We start from the raw sequence: 18,870 nt of genomic DNA on the forward strand, positions 1-18,870 counted from the left end.
CGGGAAGTGGAGGGTGTGGGCTCTGAGCCAGACGGTCCAGGTTCAGACTCTCGTTCCATCGCTCACCAGCTCTGACCTTGGCGTCGGGAGAGGCTGTTGGCCGTGTCCTTGCTGAGTGCACCAGGCCACGGCATCTCACCATCCTGGGCTGATTGGCTACTAGCTAGGGAAACTTGTTGACCTAATTTGAGAGGAGGGGTATAGACAGAGAATTAAAGAAACTCTGAGAAGGAGTGGGTCTATCTACATAAAATAGGAGCTATGTGCAGGGCTGGGGGGTGGTGCGGAAGATCCTGGAAGCAAAAGGAGGCTGATGAGAAGGAGAAGGAGGACTGCAGAGAAAAGCAAGGAGGAGACTAGAGTCCCTGGAGGGAAGGGGCTGGGATATTCCAGCTGCTGACAAGATGAATGAAACTTGGGGAACAGGCGGTGCCTAAAGAGAACTTTTTAAAGTTTTGACACGTGTTATGTATGCATTTCTCTGGTTCTTGTCTCTGAGAAACATTTAAATAGAAACACTATTTTTTAATATAAATTTATTTTTTTAAATATATTTATTTTTGGCTGTGTTGGGTCTTTGTTGCTGCACACGGGCTTTCTCTACTTGCAGCGAGTGGGGGCTCTAGGCGCGTGGGCTTCAGCAGTTGTGGCTCACGGGCTCTATAGCACAGGCTCAGTAGTTGTGGCGCACAGGCTTAGTGGCTCTGCAGCATGTGGGATCTTCCAGGGCCAGGGCTCGAACCCGTGTCCCCTGCATTGGCAGGCGGATTCTTAACCACTGCGCCACCAGGGAAGTCCCAGAAACACTATTTTTGAAAGGCATTTCGGAGTGAAATTTGTATTTCTTTTGAATGTGACCCCAGGCTGAGGATGGCCTTAATGAGAGAGCCAATTAATGTCCATGTGTCTATTTATACATAATATTTATAAGTATAAACATAATTACTTGAAAGATGTTTATACATATAATATATAATACTTAAAACTCACACATATACATACACACATAATATACAATATCTGGAGATGCATTGATCATATATCATTTGAGACATGACATGTATTGTGCATCATATTACATTTATTAAATACACACGTGTGCATGTGTCTGTATGAAAGCATCACACGTAAGTTAGGTCAAACACATGTACAACCTTTCCTTGCTTGCTGAGGCTAGCAGTGAAAGAGGAAAAAATGGCTCTTGGAGGTATATTAAGGTTGTTTTTTGTTTTTTTTTTAAGCACTGCTGGAATCAGGTTCGTGGATGTGTGTGGCTCTCTGAGGCTCATTCGATGCCAAAGAGGAAAGGCAGATCTCTTCCATAAAGGTATGAAAACACAGCACCTCTACAGGTAAAGAAGGTGAGGGGGTGACGGAAGATACTAAATAATGGGGAAGAGCCAGTAACTCTGGATGGACAGAGGACACAGGCTTTACTTTTGCCAGTCACTGGACACTATCTATTTGTATTGGTTTCGTTAGCCCTGCACCACCCTGGGTGCAGACTTCATGTGCTCACTGGTACCCACTTAGACTAAATATTTTTCCTATAGCTTAGTGGAATTAGCCTGGAGATTTAGTCAGAGTCAGAGAATACGTCACAATTTTGCAGAGCACATCATCTCGCCACCGTTACCTTCTGTCTCCTTCCATCTCCTCTTCTCATTAACCTCCCTGCTCCTTCACTGGTACAAATTCCTCCCTTTGTCTTATGTGTACTAGTTTGGACAATGATTTGTGTTATAACATGGCCCTACCCCAGGGCAATTCAAGCATTTTCTTCCAATCAAATCCCTCCCCCGAAATGGAAATCTTGTGAATTAAAGCTGTCTCATCACCTCACATAATTAACTGGGCAATGAATATATTTGATCTTGTAGTGGAATAATATTTGATACTTAACTACGTGGGTTTTTAAAAAAAATCTATTTATTTATTTTTGGCTGCATTGGGTCTTCATTGCTGAGCGTGGGCTTTCTCTAGTTGCAGCGAGCAGGGGCTCTAGGCGCGTGGGCTGCAGTAGTTGTGGTGTGCAGGCTTTAGTAGTTGTGGCACACAGGCTTAGTTGCTCCGTGGCATGTGGGATCTTCTCGGACCAGGGCTCGAACCCGTGTCCCCTGCACTAGCAGGCGGATTCTTAACCACTGCGCCACCAGGGAAGTCCCACTATGTGGGTTGTTTTTTTTTTTTTTTGCGGTACGCGGGCCCATCACCGCTGTGGCCTCTCCCGTTGTGGAGCACAGGCTCCGGACGCGCAGGCTTAGCGGTCACGGCTCATGGGCCCAGCCGCTCCGCGGCAAGTGGGATCCTCCCGGACCGGCGCACGAACCCGTGTCCCCTGCATCGGCAGGCGGACTCCCAACCACTGCGCCACCAAGGAAGCCCATATGTGGGTTTTTTTTAAATTCCTTTTACTTGTCTTTTCCCCCCACCATTCAAGGAGTGTTAGGATTTTTAAAGATGCAGATACAGAGATGATACAGAGAGAACAATTAAATCCTAAACAGTTAAGCTCTTGAAAATAATTTTGTAAAGTCTGTAGCAGACAAAAAGTTCTTTATTCCCATCTTGCCCCTATACTGTGTCTTTATTCCCATCTTGCCCCTATACTGGGCTCCTTTTTCATGATGAAACCATCCCTGAAAGTGTTCAACTCCCTTCAAGGACTGATGATGCAAAGCCAATGACCTATTTAACGCTTCATCCTTGCACCCTGACTTCTGCTCAGCAGTCTGAAGCAGCCCAGAGGACCTGAACCAGATGACTCGTTGAGGAAGTAAGTAAACTATCCCTACCCACGACACGGCCCTGCTATACGGAAGTGAGAGTAACTTCAAAATTGGGTGGAAGGGGTTTGCTGCAAAGGCCTTTGGCCTCTTCCTGCCCACGTTAAGCAACTCAGGCTCACACTACTAGTGTCCTGGCAAGAAACTCTCTCACAAGAGCTGGAAGAAGACCAAAGAAGGCCAAAGCCTCCAAACAGAAGCTCAGTAGCAAAAGTGTTGGAGGGAGAGAAATGAGGCAATTACCCTGGGCCTACAGGCAGGTGACTCAGCACGCCTGCGAGAGAGGAGCTGGTGGTTCTGGAGGAGCTGGGGTTCGTGCTACCGTGGGGCTGGTGGAGAGGAGAAGGGAGGTTTACTCCTCAATAAAAAGGGCCTATGGTCCAGAGTGCAAAAAAGGAAATGGCCTTCTCCACCAAGGGATTTCTGGTTTCTCCATCCATGCCTAGGGTTAAACCCTGTGAAAAAGAAAATGCCCAGCAGGTGGCAGCACCAGATAACTGCTGTAAAACAAGGCTGTAAGGCAAAGCCTTCCTCTGGCGTAAGCTGCACCTGTGCCTTTCTCGGTGGGATTTCATTTAGCCATCAGTGAATAGCTCCCTACAAAGAAGTGAGCATTGAGTTCATTTTTGTGTTTCCAGAACCTAGCACCGTGCCTGGCACATTCTGCGTGTATCTGTTGATTGGGTGGATCAAGTAATCAATTGTTTCTTTTTCAATAAATAAGATTTAAAAATTCCCCTAAACTAGAAAAACGTCATCATTTGAAGTGGCCCTATTGCTTTCTTCTTATCCCATCACTACTACTGTCATGTTAATTACAAATTTAATTAGTTTTAGCAATAATAATAATAAAGCCCTATACGAGATTAATTCTCTACTCACCCTTGGGCCAACCTACATCCTTATTCCCTACTTAATTAAATTTTCCCTGTCTCCAAGAGGGAGGAGAGATGGGGATATATGTATGTGTATAGCTGATTCACTTTATTATAAAGCAGAAACCAACACACCATTGTAAAGCAATTATACTCCAATAAAGATGTTAAACAATTTTTTTCCTTGTCTCTTTCAGAGACTTTAAAAAAAAATCATGGGTTTTTAAAAAAAACCTGAGATTTATGAGGAAGGCAATAAACAATCATTCATTGATTAGTTGTAGTTTTTATAAGCTATTTTTGTTGTTTTGTTTTGTTTTTGTATTTATTTTTGGCTGTGTTGGGTCTTTGTTGCTGCACATGGGCTTTCTCTAGTTGCAACAAGCGGGGGCTACTCTTTGTTGCGGTGCGCGGGCTTCTCATTGCGGTGGCTTCCTTGTTGCGGAGCACGGGCTCTAGGCACGTGGGCTTCAGTAGTTGTGGCGCACGAGCTCAGTAGTTGTGGCTTGCAGACTCTAGAGCGCAGGCTCAGTAGTTGTGGAGCACGGTCTTAGTTGCTCCGCGGCATGTGGGATCTTCCCCGACCAGGACTTGAACCCGTGTCCCCTGCATTAGCAGGCGGGTTCTTAACCACTATGCCACCAGGGAAGTCCAGTTGAATTTTTTTTTTTTTAACCAACGACTTGTCTGCCAACTATACTTACTTTAAGTTTTACTCTTAAAAAAACTTCTGGGGACTTCCCTGGTGGTACAGGGACAAATCACACTGAACAGTGATACTTGAAGCAGAGCCATGTTCTCAGCTGAAGAAAAAAATACTAGAGCAGATCATGGGAGCCATCATTCAGCTGACTCAGAAGAATGGTCCCAGAACCAAAAAATTTAGATAGCATCATCTGGAAACAATGGCACCCTTGATTATCTCTCCCACCTTAGGAACTCCTGTCCTCACCCTGTTCAACTTTGTTATACCTAATCATTTTGCTATTGCTTTTACTCCTGTGTTATATATTAAATGCAACTTTCCTGAACTCAAAGAGCCCACGTGAGTCCTTCCTAGCCATAGGGTGAAGTTCTAAGTTATCGTTACTCTCCCTAACTCTAGAGGAATATTGTATCCTACAAACAATTATCTTAAATAGTGATGGTCCCCAGTATCAAGCTAATTCCTGTTCTCTTCCCACGCTGCCTGCTTTCCCTAGGCAACCTCGTCCCCACCCGTCATTGCTGTACTGGTAACTCCTGATCTTTACCGGTAATTTAGGTTTGTCTCCTGAATTCCAAGTTCATAGTTAATGGCTATAGCTGATGGCCTACTATAAATCTCTACCTAGACGTACCGTAGCTACCTCAAACACGTCATGTCAAAGATCACATGCAGGAGATTCTGGTTTAAGATGGTAGATTGAGCATATCCATTTATCTTTTCCCCCCCAAAAAACTACATTAAGATCATAGTAAAGAAATAAAAAAGATGTGGACTCCCCCAGCCCCATCCAACAAAGAGAATGGGAGAGAAGCAGAGGAGTCGAGATTCCAACAAAGTTCTGGAAGTGAGGAGATGGGTGAAGAGGGGCAAGTGATGCTCAGAGCAGAGTGGGCTGCAGCCCAGGACACCTGAGAACAAGACCACAGCCATTGAAGTGGTCAGTCTGCCTGCAATAAACCCAGACACACTCTCAACTTGCAGACTCCAAACTCTACCGCAGGTGAGAGACTGAGAAACGAGCAGAAAACAAACAAAAGTACTTCGGTAAATCCAGAAATATTAGGAATGATATTGCATCCATAAAACAAAGGCAGGATAAAAGATATGAGTGTCAAGACTTGACATTTCTCCACCAACCCCCCACCTCCGTGAACGCCATCATTATCCGCCCAATTTCCCAAAGCCAGAAAGTTGAAGGTCATCCTTTATTCTTCTCCTTATGCCTCATTCCATAAACTAAGGGTTGATCCCAATGCCTAAATATCTCTCTTTCCCCACAACCATCGTCTTTAATAGACTTTTATCATGTCTTCCCTGGATTCTCTCAGTAGCTTTATTACTGGTCTTTCTGACTCTGGTTTGAGGCCTTCTCAAATAAGTCCTTAGAATCTTGTAATTCCTAATCAGCCGGCATCTAGCATACACTGCCCGTCCACCACTGAGTGCTCGATAATTATCTTGAGAGATATCTGACCACCTGTCCAGCCCCCAATTTTCACTACTTCATACCCTGTTTGTTATATCGCATTCATATCAACTTTTAGTTCTTCCTCAAGACGTGTCTCCTTTTCTTTTTTTAATTGATTTTTTTATTGGAGTATAGTTGCTTTACAATGTTGCGTTAGTTTCTGCTGTACAGCAAAGTGAATCAGCTCTATGTATACGTATGTCCCCTCTCTTTTGCATTTCCTTCCCCTTTAGGTCACCACAGAGCACTGAGTAGAGTTCCCTGTGCTGTACTCATTAGTTGTCTATTTTATACACAGTGGTGTACATATGTCGATCCCAGTCTCCCAATTCGTACCACCCTTCCTCCCCACCCCACCCCCCACCGGTATCCATAAGGACATGTCTCCTTTTTAAAACATGTGCAGTTCTCCCCACCTGGAACCCCTGTTCTCTTTGCTGGCATGGGAACTCCCTTCAGGCTCAGCTCAAGTGTTACTTCCCCTAAGGAAGTTCCCTAACTTCCCTGGACTGATGTGGGACTTCTTGTCCTTCTGTGTCCTCTGTGTGTATCATCTGCCTCCACTACAGCATTTTTATGTTAAATTGTAATTGTATGTTTCCTGTTCCCCCAGACCAGACAGTAGGCGCTTTGGAGGCAGCAACCTATCCTTTAAGCTTCGTATTCCTTGCACATGTGTCCCATGAATGAATGATCATAATCACAGCAGATGGAAACTCAAGAAATCTTCCATACAGCCCCTGCCCTTGGGGTCAGTGAGGTATCATCATTTTCATTTTATTAGAGCTTAAGTGACTAAGGTTGCAAACCTGGAGCATAGGGGTTTGTATGTGTGATGGAGGAGAGGTGGAGAGGAGAGAGTGGTAGTCATAACTAAAATCCTGGTTTCCTACTTTTCTTTTTAAATTTTATTGAAGTATAGTTGGTTTACAATGTTATGTTTAATTTCTGCTGTACATCAAAGTGACTCAGTTATACATATATATATTCTTTTTCATATTCTTTTCCATTATGGTTTATCACAGGATATGGAATATAGTTCCCTGCACCATACAGTAGGACCTTGTTGTTTATCCATCCTGTATATAATAGTTTATATCTGCTAATCCCAAACTCCCAATCATTCCCTCCCCCCACGCCTTGGTAACCACCAGTCTGTTCTACATATCTGTGAGTCTGTTTTTGTTTCGTAGATATGTTCATTTGTGTTGTATTTTAGATTCCACATACATGATATCAAATGGTATTTGTCTTTCTCTTTCTGACTTACTTCGCTTAATATGACAATCTCTAGGTCCATCCATGTTGCTGCAAATGGCATTATTTCGTTCCTTTTAAGGGCTAAGTAATATTCCATTGTATATATGTACCACATCGTCTTTATTCTTCAGCTGTTGATGGGCATTTAGGTTGTCTTACCTTCTTATACAGTGATCCTTCCACCATGTTATGACGCCTCTTAATAATCTGTTATCATTTACTAAAGAAACTCAACTGGAAAAAAAGAAAATATAAACAAAAAAATATTGCCCAAACTAAAGAGATTATTTTCTTTAAAATAATGACAAGTATTATATGATACTTTTAAGCCTAGCCTTCCTTGTTTGATCCAGGAAGGTAATCACCCTTTGAAATCACACATTTATTCATTAGGCACTATGTCCCATATACAATTTTCTATTACAACCGACTAACAAGCAATGCTCCCACAGCTTATCACATTCAGTTCTTCCCCTAATTCTCTTGTTGCAATGTCTGGCACATATGCCAAAGGTTGCAGGTGGGCCAAATATTATCGGCATGCTGGCCAGCCAAAGCCCTTCTGGTCCCTACCCGAGCACACGCTCAAAAGCCCGCCACTACCTTACCCCGTTCTTGAGAGGTTGCAAGTTTTCTTCGCTTCAGGGAAAGATCCGTCTTCTACACTTTTCTGTCTCCCTTGGTGCCCTATCAAAGTGCAACGATCCTAATACCTACTCCAGAGAGAATTGCTGATTTGATGAAGGAGATAAAAAGGAATCTGCAACACTCTCAGTGAGTTTTGGACACTTTCTTACACATTTCCCTCTCTTGGATATAGTTATTTGGTAGCTCCTTCTCAGTCTACATTGTTTTATCCTTTTAGGCCTCCATTCACATGATGGAAATTTCCTAGATTCTGCGCTCCATCCTCCTCTCTGAGTACTTCCTCCCTGAGCAATCTTCTCCATTAATTTCATTATGATCTATATGCTAATGACTCCCAAATCTATAGTTTTTAAACCTACTTCTCCTAAGAACTGAAGACCCCAATTACTTAGGGCCTCCCATGCAATGCCACACAGATGGCCTGATACGCCTTCAAAAGTTAGATGTCTAACGTAAAATTCATCACTTTACCCAAACCCATCTCTCCGTCTCTTAAAGGCGTCACCATCCTCCCAAACATAGTGGCCCAGAACCCCAGTCACAACTGATATTCTCTGTCTTCTTCACTGTGCCCCCGTTGGGAAGGCTGAGATGGCACCACGGCTCACAAAGGGTCCCCCATGGCCATGCCTGTGATACCTCCCCTTACCCCCAACCATGATTCCCTAGTGGGATGTGCCAAAAACAGGGCCTCGTATGTCAGGTCCAGTGACTGGCCCAAGAGATGGATGTGTGACCCAAGTCCATCCACCCGTGTCCATCTCCGGAAAAGTTCAAAGCGGCCCAGAGAGAGAGCCCATTCTTCTTCAGTCCCTTAGCTGGAAGAGCCAGGTGTGGTGATGATCCTCAAGCGTGGACGTGCTTCTCATAGTAGAAGAGAACAAAGGCTGTCTTCAAAGAGAGGAGATGGATGAAGAATGACAGCCGAGACCTTGACCCAGTTGTCCCTACCTGGCTCTATGGCTGTCCTTCCTAAAGTTATTAGGTTAGTAATCAAATATTGAATTTTACAAATAAATGCCCCTTTTTTACTTTTTAGGTGAATCAGGTTGGGCTTTTGTCATTTACAAAATCCCAACGTAAATCTTTGCCATTCACCCCATGCTTCTCCTTCTCCTGAACACATAGGAAAGCATTTAATCAGTTGCCAAATCATGTGGGTTCCACCTCTTAACCATCCTTGATATGTGTCCCGTTTCCTTCACCTAACTCAGCTCCTCGGTTACATAATGGTTTCCTTACTATACTCCCAGACTCCAGTCTAAACATCCTCCAGTTGCTGTCAAAGAACTGTCTAGAAAAAGGTTCTTCTCTTCCATAACCTTCAGGGGCTCCCTAGGACTCACAGAATAAAAACGAAACTGCTCAGACAGCCTCAAACGCCCTACAATTTGTCACTTGCTTTCTCTTTTCCTTCATCTCCCCTAACATATCCTTCAACAGACTCACAGACTCACCTACTGCTTAATGTTTTCTCAACTTTCCTGCCTCTTTTCTTGTCATTTTCTCTCCACTTATCACAGATACAAATCCTACCCATTCTTCCAATGTCACCTTCTTCATAAAACCTAAAACCTCTCACACAGCAGAAAACTACCTTTTCTTGGCTTCCACAGCGCTTTAAACCTCTACCAAAGCACGTTTGCTTTGTGCTATACTATTTTCTTACATATTCTTTTCCTTTTCAGGCTATAAAGTTCCTTGAGGACGGGACTTCTTCTGTGTTAACCATTAGTACTAAAGGGTTCCAAAAGGTGCCATTCGCAAATGTGCCTCTTTGGCATATGGATTCTTTTGAGCTAAAGGCCATAGAAAATCAGCAGATGCAGGAAAAGCCCTCTACTTCCTCCAACTGCCCAGAAATAGCGTACAGTTTTCCCCTTTTGTAACAGAAATTTACCTTTATAAAGGAAATTTCCATTTGTAGAAGTGTCTTATACCAGGAAGAGAGTTACTCCCAGAGACATCTCATCACCTGAGAGACTCTGATCTGCTCAACATGATAACCTGTGTTTACCAGGCATTTCCTCCCCTCCCCTTTCTACAACTTGCCTCCTCCATCCAGAAGCTCAAAACCCCTTTTCCTTTGTTTAGCCTAAGATGGTATATAAGCCTCAATCATCCGGCCACTTCCTTGAGCGTTCATTTCTTTGGAAACTCTTGTGCATACATATGTAATGAAATCTGGTTTTTTGTGGTTCTCTTGTTAATCTATTTCTCATCAATTTGATTGGAGGAGTGGGCAGCCAGCAAACCTAGGAGGGTAGAGAAAAAAAGGTTTTCCTCCCTTGCATTACTCAACATAGTACTTTGTATTATGTACAAACACCTGTGATGCTCTAGATATGACATGTAGATGTGGCCAAAGGGATTGTTTCTCCTCTAATTATTTAAAATTTTAATTCAGTGTTGTAATTAATGCTTCCTGTGGCATCTGTGAGACAGTTATTATGAAAGTCTAGATAATTACACCATTTTCTATTCTACCATTCTCATGGATGTTCTCTGCAAAAGAAGACCCAATTTAAAATAAATTTCAGGACTCCCGTGGTGGTGCAGTGGATAAGAATCCGCCTGCCAATGCAGGGGACACGGGTTCAATCCCTGGTCCGGGAAGATCCCACATGCTATGGAGCAACTAAGCCTGTGCACCACAGCTACTGAGCCCTCATGCTGCAATTACTGAAGCCCGCACGCCTAGAGCCCGTGCTCTGCAACAAGAGAAGCCACCTCGATGAGAAGCCCGTGCACCACAATGAAGAGTAGCCCCCACTCACCACAACTAGAGAACGCCTGTGCGCAGCAACAAAGACCCAACGTGGCCAAAAGTAAAAATTAAATCTTTAAATAAATAAATAAATAAATATAAATAAAATAAATTCCATAAGGAAACTGAATGTCTGAGTCTATCCTATTATGAAAAAACAAAATTCATCTTCCTGTCTCCTTCCTCTCTCCTTCCTTCCTTCTTTCCTTCCTTTCTTTGTTTCTTTTCCTCTTCTTTCTTTCTAAGAGACAGTCAAAATGCAAGCTATGGCTTGGGTGTAATTATAGGTGCCAAACCAAAGTCAGCTTTTATTTACAACTCCTTAGCCAAGTCAGCACTGCATCTCCCCCTCTGATGTACGCAGACTGCACCCGAACCAGTCTGCGTCATGTTATTTGTATGCCATTAAAATGGGGCATCTGATAGCATCTGCTCCCTTTCTCTGGTTCAAATCATGAATGGGGCTCCTCTCCCTTCCCTAAGTCACCAGGTTTTGAATATTTACAATCTGTGATAGTACAGAGAAATGGAGTTTGAACTCTAGGCAGTCCATAGTTGAAGTAGTGAAGCCACAAGGGAAGAAAAACCAGAGTGGACCCATAGCAGTAATGAATTTTCTGTGAGTGGGAATGAGCTATGAAAGGCGTCAGGGAAGAAGAATGGCGATGGATGACTAAAGGCAAAGAAAGTTTACAAAGAAAGCAAAACGTGCTTATGGATGAACAGGAAGGGAAAAGCACTGTGCCTTTCACTTATTAGGTACTCAACAGCCATTTATAGCAGGATCTGCATGGGGCTTAAAAAGAGGGCTTTCTTTCTTCAAGTTGAGAAGAAGTAAGAAAAGTATTCTTTTGAAAAGGCCATGGTAATTTTATTTATTTATTTTATTTATTTATTTATTTGGTGGTACGTGGGCCTCTCACTGTTGTGGCCTCTCCCGTTGCGGAGCACAGGCTCCGGACTCGCAGGCTCAGCGGCCACGGCTCACGGGCCCAGCCGCTCCGCGTCATGTGGGATCTTCCCGGACCGGGGCATGAACCCGCGTCCCCTGCATCGGCAGGCGGACTCTCAACCACTGCGCCACCAGGGAAGCCCCGCCATGGTAATTTTAAAGCTATGGAGTGACATTTTGAAATTGTTTGACCGGAACTTGGCTAAGTCCCTACCTGCATGCAATCCTATATAAACTAAGTTTTACAGAGTCTTTGTTTCTGGGTGTTTAGAGCCTGAATCTTGATCTACGTTTTTGCAGATGAGCTGTGTTGAGAACATTGGTTTTCAGAATCCCTAATCCTGGCTTTTCAACCAGGCAGAGCCAGCCAGTCAGCCGTCCCTGGTTTTGCTGGGTTAGCACAGTTAGTAAAAACCGAAGCAAACCTGATTAGCTGGACCGGGAGTCCTGAGCCCGGTTTGCTGAGGAGAGTAGGCAGATGTTGCTGATACAGAGTCGAAGAACATGTAGGCAACTGACCCGACACGGGACCAAAGAACTGAGATACCGGAGTCAAAGTTGCATCTGATTTGTGGTCAAGACAACAGGAGTTCAGATCTCCATTCTCTAGTGTGGACTTGGAGCACATCACTCAGTCTCTCTATGATTCCGTTTCCTGTGACCTTGAACAAAACACTCTTTGTCAGGGGCGACTTCCTGTGAAAAATCAGAATATAAAGTTGTTGTGAGGATTAAATGAGATCAAGTATGTGAAAGTATTTTACGGTCTGCGAAGTGCTATATAAATGTAAGGTATCATGAATTTTAGGTTATGGTCTTGAAAACATTATGATTAAGCAATGGTTTCTATTAGTCTCTGAAAGCAGGTGAGTCACGTACAGCATATGTGTGGATAGGATGAGCCATTCACTAACTCAACACGAATTCACATGTTTATTTATTTATTTATTTTTCCTTTTGCGGTACGCGGGGCTCTCACCGCTGTGGCCTCTCCCGTTGCGGAGCACAGGCCCCGGACGTGCAGGCTCAGCGGCCATGGCTCACGGGCCCAGCCGCTCGGCGGCACGTGGGATCCTCCGGAACCGGGGCACGAACCCGCGTCCCCTGCATCGGCAGGCGGACTCCCAACCACTGTGCCACCAGGGAAGCCCCCACATGTTTATTAATGGCATACTAGGTGCCAGGAGTGTTCTAAGTGCTGGAGATACACTGTGAAAAGAACAGGTAAAAATTCCTGTCCTCACAAGCAGGATAGATGATAAGCAAACTAGTGAAAACAAAGGAGGGCTGCAAAAATTCCCTTGTGTAAAATTTGGGGTCCCATTATTGTGACATTAACGTAGAATAATACTTTTCAGTTGATAATATAAAGATAAGGAAACAAACTGTATACACAATCGATAGACAATGAACTGAGAAAAACCCCAATTATAAGGAGGAGGTCGCTTCCAAACTCCTTCTACCTCCACTCCGCCCCTCCACACAAGAACTTTAGCTGGTTAAGAACTGAGAACAAGTCCGCCCGCCGACGCAGGGGACACGGGGGGTTCGTGCCCCGGTCCGGGAAGATCCCACGTGCCGCGGAGCGGCTGGGCCCGTGAGCCATGGCCGCTGCGCCTGCGCGTCCGGAGCCTGTGCTCCGCAACGCGAGAGGCCGCGAGAGCGAGAGGTCCACGTACCGCAAAAAAAAAAAAAAAAGAAAAAAAGAAAAAGAACTGAGAACAGAGTCTGGGAGCCAAGTGCTTTATAGCTGGGGTTAATATACATAGTATGATAGCGTGTGTCGTGGAGAAAAGTAACACAGGGAAGGGAAACAGTGAGGGCCATGGTTGTTGGGGAGGGAGGAAGGTCAGGAAGACTCGCTGAGAAGGTGGCGTCTGAGCAAAGGCCTGCAGGAGGGCAGGGAAGCATCCGTGTGGAGATCTGGGGGAATCACATGCTCCTCGCATGGAACAGTGAATGAAAGATCCCGCGTTGGGAGCAGGCCTGGTAGGCTTGAGAGACAGCAAGGTGGTCAGGGAGGTCGTAGTGGCGTGAATGGGGGGAGGGGACGAGTGAGTAAAGGGGCGGGTCAGAGGGAGGTGGGCGACATATTGGGGGCCGTGAAAGACACTGAATTTTACTTTGCATGGAGCGATAAGCCACTGAAAGGTGCTGAGCAGAAGAGTAACGTGATCTGAATGTTCTAACAGGATCACCCAGGCCGCTGTCTTGAGAATAGATTACAGGACAACAAAGAGGATCACAGGGACCAGTGGAAAACTACCGAGATAATCAAGAGGAGAGATACAGTGGCTTGGATCAGGGTGGAAGCAGTGTTGGTCAGAAGTGGTTGAACTTGGAATCCGTTTGGAAGGTAAGGCCAACGGGATTTGCTGGCGAATTGGAAGTGGTGTAAGAGGAAGACAAGCGTACAGAAAGACTCTAAAGGTTTCGGCCTGGACAGCTGGCGGGGCCGACTGGCTTCTACCGCGACGATGGTGAGTAGGGGTGAGTGGTGTTGGTTTGAGAAGTCAAGGATCATGTTTCTGCTTCTCTTCTGCTTCTGTTAGGTGAGAGAGTTAGGATTTAATGAGTAAAGATGGAGAAAGAAAACAGCCAATTAAAATGAAAATGGCGCTCCAAGAGTACATTGAAGCTCTGGGTGCAAAAACAGCAGGGTAGGTGATGGGCCCACCTGGCAAGCTTGCTAGAAGGGGACAAAGGGTGAGGAGTTGGGAGGAGGCAAGGATTTGCAGTAGCACAAGACTTGCATTTTGCTCTTGTAAAAGTTCCCATCGCTGGGGCCACAGGAGGGCGTGGCGGCTGAAAACTGGCTGGCGGACAATGACAATTCGTTAAGTCGTTAAGTCGTAGCACGTGTGACTGAGGAGCAAGCAAGAGCTTCAGCAAAGACAGTCCAGGTGAAAAGAGAACATTAAATCCGCGCTCTAGGGCTGGGGGAGGAATTGACTTCGTATCTTGAGAAAAAGGGCTGGATGTATCATGCACATGCTATGAAAAGCAATACATTTTTGAGTTGTTCTTCTTTTTTGCTCACTGCCCCATCCAGTCTATTTTTTTGAGTTCTGTAGGTACTGTTTCCAAAGCGTTCCCTGGCTCTGTGCACTTCTACTGGTTTCCACTGCTAGTACTCTATTCTCTCGAATAGATTACTAAAATCTCTCCGCATTACCATTTCAACAGCCTCCTAAATGTTTCTCCACTTTTATCTCTGTCTCTCTCTAATCTATTTCCCACATAGGTACCAGAGAGAACTTGATACTAAAATGTCAATCAGACCACGACAGTCTCCTTAAAATCCCTCAGTGACACCCCGTTGCACTTGGAATAAATTATAATAATAAAGTTGGCGCATCTGCAACACATACTGGCCCTCCACTAAGAGCATTACATATAGTAATTTGCTTTATAGTCAAGCCTATGAGGCAGGTACTATTATTATAATTTATATTTATCAAATGAGGAAGCTGAGGCACTGAGAGGTACTTTTTTCAAAAGGCCTTTATGTTTTCCCAGAAAGCAGAGGCTGCAGTCAACGCATTTGTACCACGACTTAATCAGGGAGGGCAATCGCAGGAAGTAGGAGTGAGTCAGGTTAGGAGAGATGGTGAGTACAAAGTGACGGGGCCACTGCGTGCTGTCACGTCCGACTGACGGCTTGATCGTGCCTAACCACCTCTGAGAAGCCGTATGAATGAACGTGTGTCTGGACTCCACCCCAGGGGAAGCGGGGAGGAACATGTTCACGGGCACCTCCATCTCTTTGGCCGGAGGTTTACAATATGGAGCATTAATGAGCTCAGTTGCACTCATGCCCACAAGCTAGTCTTAGCACCAACAGGAAAGCACCTGGTCCCGAGATGACTGGTGCCTGGTGCTATCAGACTGGTCTACCTGGAGTCTATCACGGCCCAGGCAGAGCTCCTGCCACATGGCTGGCTAGAGCAAAACAAGTACGTGACGTGACGGGTACCAGAATATTGCACCCCAAAATACACCTCTTTGGCAAAGGAAATTTCCACGTGTAAAGGAAATTTTCATTTGTAAAGGTGTCTCTTATCAGGAAGAGAGCTACCTCCAGGGAAAACTCATCTACATAACAAGACAACCCTTATTTACCAGACATTTCTTCCCCTCACCTTCCCAGCACTTGTTTCCCCTGCCCAGAAGCCTCACACCCCTTTTCCTTTGCTTTGCCGAAGATGGTATAAAAGCCTCAATCATAAGGCCCTCTCCTTGAGTTTTCATTTCTTTTTGAACTCGCCTGCATATGTAGGTATGTGTTTAAATCTGTTTTTTTTTCCATGCTAATCTATTTCTTATCAGTTTGATTCAGAGGTCCACCCGTGAACCTAGGATAATAGAAGGAAGAACGCTTTTCCTCCTCTACAATTTTCCTCCCTCTACCACAGAGGGATGCCTGGGAAACCCCACTTGCACAGAGGCTGAAGCTGAGGTCTGGGCCCTCTGATGAAGCTGGCAAAAGGTAAAATTTCTTACCAGAGTTACCCTCCCTGATTTCTGTCTGCGCCGTCTAATTGAATGAGGGTGGTCCAGTGTCTTTGTTTTCTCTTTCCAAATCGAGAAGAAAAGCAGTTGTAAGAATTAGTTCTTTGGATTATGACTCTTATAAATTTGGTTCGGAATACTCATTGTTTACTGATCCTTAGCCTCCCAGGAAAAGTCATTGTTTTCCTCTGTTTCTGTCTCTTGCATTGTGTGTCACGAGGAGGAAAATCATATAAGATTGTCTTTCCATTTCGTTTTGGGTCTTGAGTGCTTGGCTTGCACCCAGTCAGAGGATACTCTTCTTGGTCTCGACAGCTTGTGGGGAGGGGACGTGCAGGTTGTCAGATCTGCATCTGGTGGCACCTGTCAGGCTGGGAAACCCGACACACAAAAGCACATAAGTAACATTGTCCATCTGACCATACCAGCTCTCATGGGAGTTTGTATCAATGAGAGGTCTCAGTCCATAATTTCATTTCCTTGTTCATTCAGGGAAAAGTCTCATCCCAGTATAGCCTATTCACTGGGACAGGTTAGCAGGTCTGTGACTGAAGGTGTCACACTTTTGTGGGGGACCAGAGTTTCCTTACTGCTTGTGACAGTGAAGGTCTTTGATTTCTTAAGCTGTCTTTGGGAGTGACTCTTGATCCTGGGTGCAGAGGGAAGGGGGGGGGTTGTCTCTGCATCTTTTTCAGCCTCTTTGGGGATGCTTCTTTTTTTTTTTTCTTTTTTTTTGCGTTACGCGGGCCTCTTACTATTGTGGCCTCTCCCGTTGCGGAGCACAGGCTCCGGACGCGCAGGCTCAGCGGCCATGGCTCACGGGCCCAGCCGCTCCGCGGCACGTGGGATCTTCCCGGACCGGGGCACGAACCTGCGTCCCCTGCATCGGCAGGCGGACTCGCAACCACTGCGCCACCAGGGAAGCCCCTATCATTAGGTTTTAAAATGAATTTTGATATAAATAGTGTACTGATACAGAACTGGAGTTTAGATTAATGGTCTGTTCTTAATATGATATCGTAAAAAGTTTTTCTTTACCTGTTGAGTAATCTGCCTAGAAAACAAAGATTCTGTGTCTTAGAATAACTTCCTGTGCTTTGTGTTGTCTTTATTATGTTGTGGTTTTTTTTTGCTGTACGCAGGCCTCTCCCATTGTGTAGCACAGGCTCCGGACGCGCAGGCTCAGCGGCCATGGCTCACGGGCCCAGCCGCTCCGCGGCACGTGGGATCTTCCCGGACCGGGGCACGAACCCGTGTCCCCTGCATCGGCAGGCGGACTCTCAACCACTGCGCCACCAGGGAAGCCCTTTATTATGTTTTTGATTACTTAAGAAAACAAACTTCTTAATATTGAAAGTGCTAAGTTTGTTTTTTTTATAGTCATGTGACCTTCTGTATTTGCCTTTGAAATCTTTTATTGTCACTTTGGTTAAAGAGATAACCAAGTATTGTTTCATAGTGACCTGTGATCCTATTTAATCAGATGTTCAAACCTTTTGATATTTTCGACAAATTTCCCCCAATAAAATTCTAAATGGTGTCCTCTTTTACCTCAAGATAACTTTGAGATTTCCAGAAGGCACCTGAAAAATCTCACAGAATTTGTTCTCTCACTTGGTAAAATAGAGATGTTAAACTAATTAGGTTTATTGGAAATTGCATGGGAAACATTGTCAGATGAGAAGTGATTCTGAACCTTCTTTAGGCTATATTTGTATGGATACATGTTCTTCATATAACTGTTTCAGAAATTGTATAAAGTTCCTAGAAATTTGTCAGTATCTTTGCTATCCATAATTTGTCCTTATTTAAAGTTTTCAGTCATAATTCCAGTTATTATAAAATGTTGTATGTCGTAGAAATAACCAGATTTGTCAAGTGTGCCATAATGAACTCTCATCAGAATTTTAACCAGGGCCATTTTGAAATCTGTCATTCACACACAGTTAATGTTTTATTACACTTATTCTTCCTGAAATGTTGTAGCAATCAAGTACAGGGGAAAATGCTTCACGTCAAGGAGATTCACAGAAAAGACTCTGACAAGTACTCTGGAGTACAGGTTTCTGACAACATAAAAATGCCACTGGGCTGGGTAAAAATTCCAAAAACTCAAATGGAGAATGTATGGTCAGGCCACTCAAGATGGCTGCTCTCTTGCTCTCTGTACATCCCCTGCCCGACCAGTGCCTGCTTCACCTACACCCTACACACATAACTGACCTTCCTACATACTTGTCCCAGGCCCCAGCTAGGACTGTCCTTATCAAAGGGGCAGTGAAGGGCGTGCCCCTCGGCTGGTAAATCATGAGCCAACCTGAAGTCAGTTTCTCCTATAAGTGGCAGTCTCTCCTTCCCCGCCAGGAGTGAAGATTGCTGCCATGTCCTGCCCGCCTTCCACCACACACAGTGGGGTGTCACTCCAGGACCCTTCTTCAGATGTGTAAACTCCCCCATCCATTCAACCATTGATGTCTCTGTCGCTGATACTGGGCTCTTTCTTCGGTCTTTTATTTATTTTATTCATTTATTTTTGGCTGCGTTGGGTCTTCGTTGCTGCGTGCGGGCTTTCTCTAGTTGCAGCGAGCAGGGACTACTCTTCATTGCGGTGCCTGGGCTTCTCATTATGGTGGCTTCTCTTGTTGTGGAGCACGGGCCCTAGGCACGTGGGATTCAGTCATTGTGGCACTCAGGCTCAGTACTTGTGGCTCGGAGGCTCTAGAGAGCAGGCTCAGTAGTTGTGGCACATGGGCTTAGTTGCTCCACGACATGTGGGATCTTCCCGGACCAGGGCTCAAACCCATGTCCCCTGCATTGGCAGGCAGATTCTTAACCACTGCGCCACCGGGGAAGTCCTCTTTCTTTGGTCTTAAAGCTGGGCAAGTGCAGTTCT

The 18,870-nt window shown here is 44.9% G+C and overlaps 1 long non-coding RNA gene across 3 annotated transcripts; it reads left to right on the plus strand.

Moving 5' to 3' along the window:
- The first annotated feature begins 1,240 nt into the window (after positions 1-1,240).
- Positions 1,241-18,650, plus strand: LOC136792251 (uncharacterized). 3 transcript variants are annotated; one of them, XR_010835761.1, is made up of 6 exons: positions 1,241-1,327; positions 2,665-2,776; positions 6,452-6,598; positions 13,658-13,945; positions 15,795-15,954; positions 17,120-18,650. It is a non-coding gene; the product is annotated as an uncharacterized lncRNA (long non-coding RNA). The 3 variants fall into 3 exon arrangements; XR_010835760.1 differs by lacking the exon at positions 1,241-1,327 and having other exon boundaries at positions 2,554-2,776; XR_010835762.1 differs by lacking the exon at positions 1,241-1,327 and having other exon boundaries at positions 2,554-2,776; positions 13,658-13,821; positions 17,120-17,230.
- The last annotated feature ends 220 nt before the right edge of the window (positions 18,651-18,870 follow it).

This window comes from Kogia breviceps, chromosome 12, assembly GCF_026419965.1.
Source record: "Kogia breviceps isolate mKogBre1 chromosome 12, mKogBre1 haplotype 1, whole genome shotgun sequence".
NCBI classification, from domain to species: domain Eukaryota; kingdom Metazoa; phylum Chordata; class Mammalia; order Artiodactyla; family Physeteridae; genus Kogia; species Kogia breviceps.